Raw genomic sequence first — 6,000 nt, 5'->3', positions numbered from 1 at the left:
TCCTGTATGTTGTTACAATTACACCATGGGATGTTAATCATGAAACATACACCCAGCCCTTTTTCTTCCTAGAGAGATGTTTATTCCTGTCGGTGCAACGCACAACGAATCTAGGTGGCTGTACCGACTCTGACAACATATCCCGAGAGAGCCATGCCTCCGTGGAACAGAGTACGTTACAATCTGTGCTTTCCATAATGATTTTCTTTAGGCCTGCATACCAGTAGGATTGAGGTTAGGTTAGGGTTATGGCTGTGGATAGGGTTGAACCAGGGTGTGGACATATAGCTAGGGTTAGGGCTTTGGCTAGAGTTAGGGGTTGAACCAGGCTGTGGACATGAACCTAGGGTTATGGCTTTGGCTAGAGTTAGGGTTGAACCAAACTGTGGACATGAACCTTCGGGGTTAGGGTTGCACTTATTATAACATAGGGGGTTCAGTGAACTACGTTTTTGTGACTCCTGATACGTCTAGTATTGTGTTAGCTCCAACATCTAATTCAGAGGCTCTAAGAAAGGTGTAGACAAATGATCCACCATATTTCTTATGCCAATCCAATGCAGTGACAATTAAGCTGGCTAACTGGCATCCAAGCTAGTTATTTCCAGTTGAGGGGGCGGAGAAAAATGAACCTGTCAGTTTTCTTCCTAGCCAGTCACACGCTATCCACTCATCAGACATTTCATCCTGATAATAGTGTACTCCTATTCCACACATGGCACCTCATTTATCTCCAACCGAAATAGAACTCAGTTGCAGCTGTTGGACCACAGGGTGAATGCTAAAGAAAAATAATCAGGACAGACCTCACATATACACGTCTATGGTCACTCTGGAGTCTCACTCCTACACTGTGCACTCACTTTAAAATATAGACCCCTTTCTTCCATTACAAAGGGCTGTGAATGCATTTGTATTAAGTTATGTTGTGAAACCAGTTACACGGCCAATGAAAGAAATGTACACATAGCCAACAGTAGACACTCATGGTGGAAAGCTAAAAGTCACTCTTGGACAAATTCTCAGCCTCATTCATTCTTTTCTCTCTCTCTCTCTCTCTCTCTCTCTCTCTCTCTCTCTCTCTCTCATCAGTCAGCTAACTCTACAGCAGTTTTAACACACTGTCTGGCTATGGAGTGCAACCATTCCTCTCTAACTCACATTCTCCCTCTCTGACTCAGTCTCAGGGAATCAAACCTGGATGCCTTCAAGACAACAACATCAACCGTTTACGTTGTGTTACAATGCAAAACCTGTGTTACATTGCCAAACCCTGTGTGACAATGCCAGTAGACAGATTTCCGGTATGGAAATATAGACAAACAAACACACTGAAAGAACACAACCATGGACCAAGTAGCTGACGACTCGACTAATGTAAGTTTAGAGACACTAGGGCCTACTAACAGAAATTCGCACTGGCAATGAAAAACTGTAGATGAATAAAACATTATTAAAACTGATATGACTGAACTGGGCAAACACACGGAGGAGGTCAAAACCCTGGAGAAAATGACACTAGAAAAGCTCCAGAAAACTGTGGATGAACAAAAATACATCATTATGGGGCTTACTGAACGATTAAACGAGATGGAGGACTTCAGACACAAGCAGCAACCAGGGGTTCCTTTTAACTATAGGGACAAAGATAAAGTTCTACGGCTGTCGGACATTTGATATTTGGGGCCATTAGATCTATATTAAATTAACGCTGACATAAGCAGAGACCTCTACATGAATTAGAATGAATTTGACCCCATAAAGAAAAAGCTATGGGAAAAACTAATCCTGTTCTCTTTGGTGTAATGTTACCCCACATAACTGCGTGTCAAATGGAAGGAAAGAGACATCACACTGAAATCAGCAAAATAATTCCTGGATAACCTGGACAAGGAGAACAATGGAAATGGCAAGGAATAAAATGTATACACTACAAGACAGCCTGTCAACAGACGATGTACAACAGATGAGTCACTGGACTATTGAACTGTTCAAGCTATTGTTCAAAGACACAAAAGATAAAGGTATGTGTTGTTAATGCCGTCACCTATTGAAAAGACAATCCCAGCACCATTCAGGTGATCAGTCTAAATGAATAACACTTTAATGACTATTGGCTATGTAGCATGAATGAAAACCCATTCATTGGTAGGCTGTAGCCATAATCTATTTGTTTAACTAACAAGTGAACAAGGCAGCATGATGACTGCTATGATCTGGACAATTATTTTGGAATGCTCCCCAAGAATTTCAATGGCACGTGAAAATACACTGCGAGAGATCAAATGTCGTACAGCCTAAGAAGCTGAAATTGTATGCACACAGTACATTCATTTCCGTTGCTGTCTCTCCCTTCTTTAAAAAAAAAAATGGAATTTACTTTTATACGAATTAAGCCATGATAATGGGAAAATTGATATATGAATAAATAAACAATATTAGTGTGGGCAACATGATATCATCACGTGTCAATTATCCTTCTTTTTTTCTTCTTTAAAAAAAATCTCCCATAGAAAGAACAATGAATAATGTTAATGAATTGGTTGAATGAATGTTGAAGAAACTTGGGCAATTGCCGAGCTAATAAGAGAGATAGCAACAAGCAGGCTACAGTATGTGTGCGAAGCCCACAATTATCAAATCAAATCAAATGTATTTATATAACCCTTTGTACATCAGCTGATATCTCAAAGTGCTGTACAGAAACCCAGCCTAAAACCCCAAACAGCAAGCAATGCAGGTGTAGAAGCACAGTGGCTAGAACTCCCTAGAAAGGCCAAAACCTAGGAAGAAACCTAGAGAGGAACCAGGCCAGTTCTCTTCTGGCTGTGCTGGGTGGAGATTATGAACATGACCAAGATGTTCAAATGTTCATAAATGACCAGCATGGTCAAATAATAATCATCACAGGCAGAACAGTTGAAACTGGAACAGCAGCACGGCCAGGTGGACTGGGGACAGCAAGGAGTCATCATGCCAGGTAGTCCTGAGGCATGGTCTTAGGGCTCAGGTCCTCCGAGAGAGAGAAAGAAAGAGAGAAAGAGAGAATTAGAGAGAGCATACTTAAATTCACACAGGACACCGGATAAGACAGGAGAAGTACTCCAGACATAACAAATTTAGACAGGAGGGGTCAGGAGACACTGTGGCCCCATCCGATGATACCCCCGGACAGGGCCAAACAGGAAGGACATAGCCCCACCCACTTTGCCAAAGCACAGCCCCCACACCACTAGAGGGATATCTTCAACCACCAACTTACCATCCTGAGACAAGGTCGAGTATAGCCCACAATGATCTCCGCCACGGCACAACCCAAGGGGGGGCGCCAACCCAGACAGGAAGATCACATCAGTGACTCAACCCACTCAAGTGACGCACCCCTCCTAGGGACAGCATGAAAGAGCACCAGTAAGCCAGTGACTCAGCCCCTGTAATAGGGTTAGAGGCAGAGAATCCCAGTGGAAAGAGTGGAACTGGCCAGGCAGAGACAGCAAGGGCGGTTCGTTGCACCAGAGCCTTTCCGTTCACCTTCACACTCCTGGGCCAGGGATGTGCCTTTCAATTATTATTTCCAGCTCTTCGTTGGACAATTATATTGAAATGAATCAATTAACTGAATCGCAAGGTGTAATTTACAAGAAATGTAGCTAGGCCAACTGAAAAATTAAGTGAATGGATGGTATTCATTTTGACTCTACCGGTGCCCAGAGCGGACGGATGTTGCACTAACCTTGCAAGTCATTATATCACCCTGCTCCTAAGGAGCTGCCCGCTCTGTCCCAAGGGGTCAAAACGAGTGCTTTCCACATGTGGTTACGTGCAGTACAGCGCAGTACGCTACTTCAGCTGTTATAGCCCAACATCTGTTTGCTTTAATTTAATATGAGAATTATATGGAGAGTTGAACGAATCTCTCTCTTTAATATACTATAATGATGCCTAAATAATCAAATTCATTTTATTCTCAATTAAAACATAGTGATGGCAAGTGCATTTTATGTAGTTTTTCTCTAGTTATTGACCCTGAGAGGGATAATCTATTCCTTTCCTTTGGCTTTAAAAAAATAATAGTTAGGCCTATGACGCTGGCCAGGACAAATTAGTAATGTATATTTTAGAAGGGTCTCATCTATCTCAGAAGTTTGAACCAGCCTTAAACAGGACTACTTAATAATAATCACAATATTCACTTCATAAACCCTAAATATACTAGTTGACTGCACATATCACGGATACATATTACTGACACTCACTTTAGTCCTAGTTGTGCTATATTGGACTTATTGTCGTATTATTATTGTATTTTTATATATATATACACACCATAGTGTGTATATATATATATATATATATATATATATATATATATATATATATATATATATATATATATATATATATATATATATATATACACACACTACCATTCAAAAGTTTGGGGTCATTTAGAAATGTTCTTCTTTTTGAAAGAAAATACAAATTTTGGCCCATTAAAATAACATCAAATTGATCAGAAATACAGTGTAGACATGGTTAATGTTGTAAATGACTATCGTAGCAGTAAACGGCAGATTCTTTATGGAATATCTACATAGGCGTACAGAGGCCCATTATCAGCAACCATCACTCCTGTGTTCCAATGGCACGTTGTGTTAGCTAATCCAAGTTTATCATTTTAAAAGGCCAATTGATCGTTAGAAAAACATTTTGCAATTATGTTAGCACAGCTGAAAACTGTTGTCCAGATTAAAGAAGCAATAAAACTGTCCTTTAGACTAGTTGAGTATCTGGAGTATCTGGGGCATTAGCATTTGTGGGTTCGATTATAGGCTCAAAATGGCCAGAAATAAAGAATTTTCTTCTGAAACTTGTCAGTCTATTTTTATTCTGAGAAATGAAGGCTATTCCATGCAAGAAATTGCCAAGAAACTGAAGAGCTCGCACAACGCTGTGTACTACTCCCTTCACAGAAAAGTGCAAACTAACCAGAATAGAAAGAGGAGTGGGAGGCCCCGGTGCACAACTGAGCAGGAAGACAAGTACAATAGAGGGTCTAGTTTGAGAAACAGACGCGTCACAAGTACTCAACTGGCAGCGTCATTAAATAGTACCCGCAAAACACCAGTCTCAATGTCAAGTGAAGAGGAGACTCAGGAATGCTGGCCTTCTAGGCAAAGAAAAACCCATATCTCAGACTTGCCAATAAAATATTAAGATGGGCAAAATAACACAGACACTGGACAGAGGAAGATTGGAAAACAGTGTTATAGACAGACTAATCTAAGTTTGAGGTGTTCGGATCACAAAGAAAACACTCGTGAAACGCAGAAAAATTGAAAATATGCTGGAGGCATGCTTGACGCCATCTTTCAAGCATGGTGGAAGCAATGTGACTGTCTGGGGGTGCTTTGATTGTGGTAATGTGGTAGATTTGTACAGGGTAAAAGGGATCTTGAAGAAAGAAGGCTATCACTCCCTTTTGCAACGCCATGCCATACTCTGTGGACGGCGATTAATTGGAGTCAATTTCCTCCTACAACAGGACAATGACCCAAAGCACAGCTCCTATACAATAACTATTTAGGAAAGAAGCAGTCAGCTGGCATTCTTTCTATAATGGAGTGGCCAGCACAGTCATCGGATCTCGACCCTATTGAGCTGTTTTGGGAGCAACTTGACTGTATGGTACATAAGAAGTGCCCATCAAGCCAATCCAATTTGTGGGAGGTGCTTCAGGAAGCATGGGGTGAAATCTCTTCAGATTACCTCAACAAATTGACAACTAGAATGCCAAAGGTCTGCAAGGCTGTAATTGCTGTGGAGGATTCTTTGACGAAAGCAAAGTTTGAAGGACACAATTATTATTTCAATGAAAAATCATTATTTATAACCTTGTCAACATTTTACTATATTTCCTATTCATTTTGCAACTCATTTCATGTATGTTTTCAAGCCAATCCAATTTGTGGGAGGTGCTTCAGGAAGCATGGGGTGAAA

This window comes from Oncorhynchus mykiss, chromosome 22 (assembly GCF_013265735.2).
Source record: "Oncorhynchus mykiss isolate Arlee chromosome 22, USDA_OmykA_1.1, whole genome shotgun sequence".
Taxonomy (NCBI): domain Eukaryota; kingdom Metazoa; phylum Chordata; class Actinopteri; order Salmoniformes; family Salmonidae; genus Oncorhynchus; species Oncorhynchus mykiss.
This window is presented reverse-complemented; position numbering follows the sequence as displayed.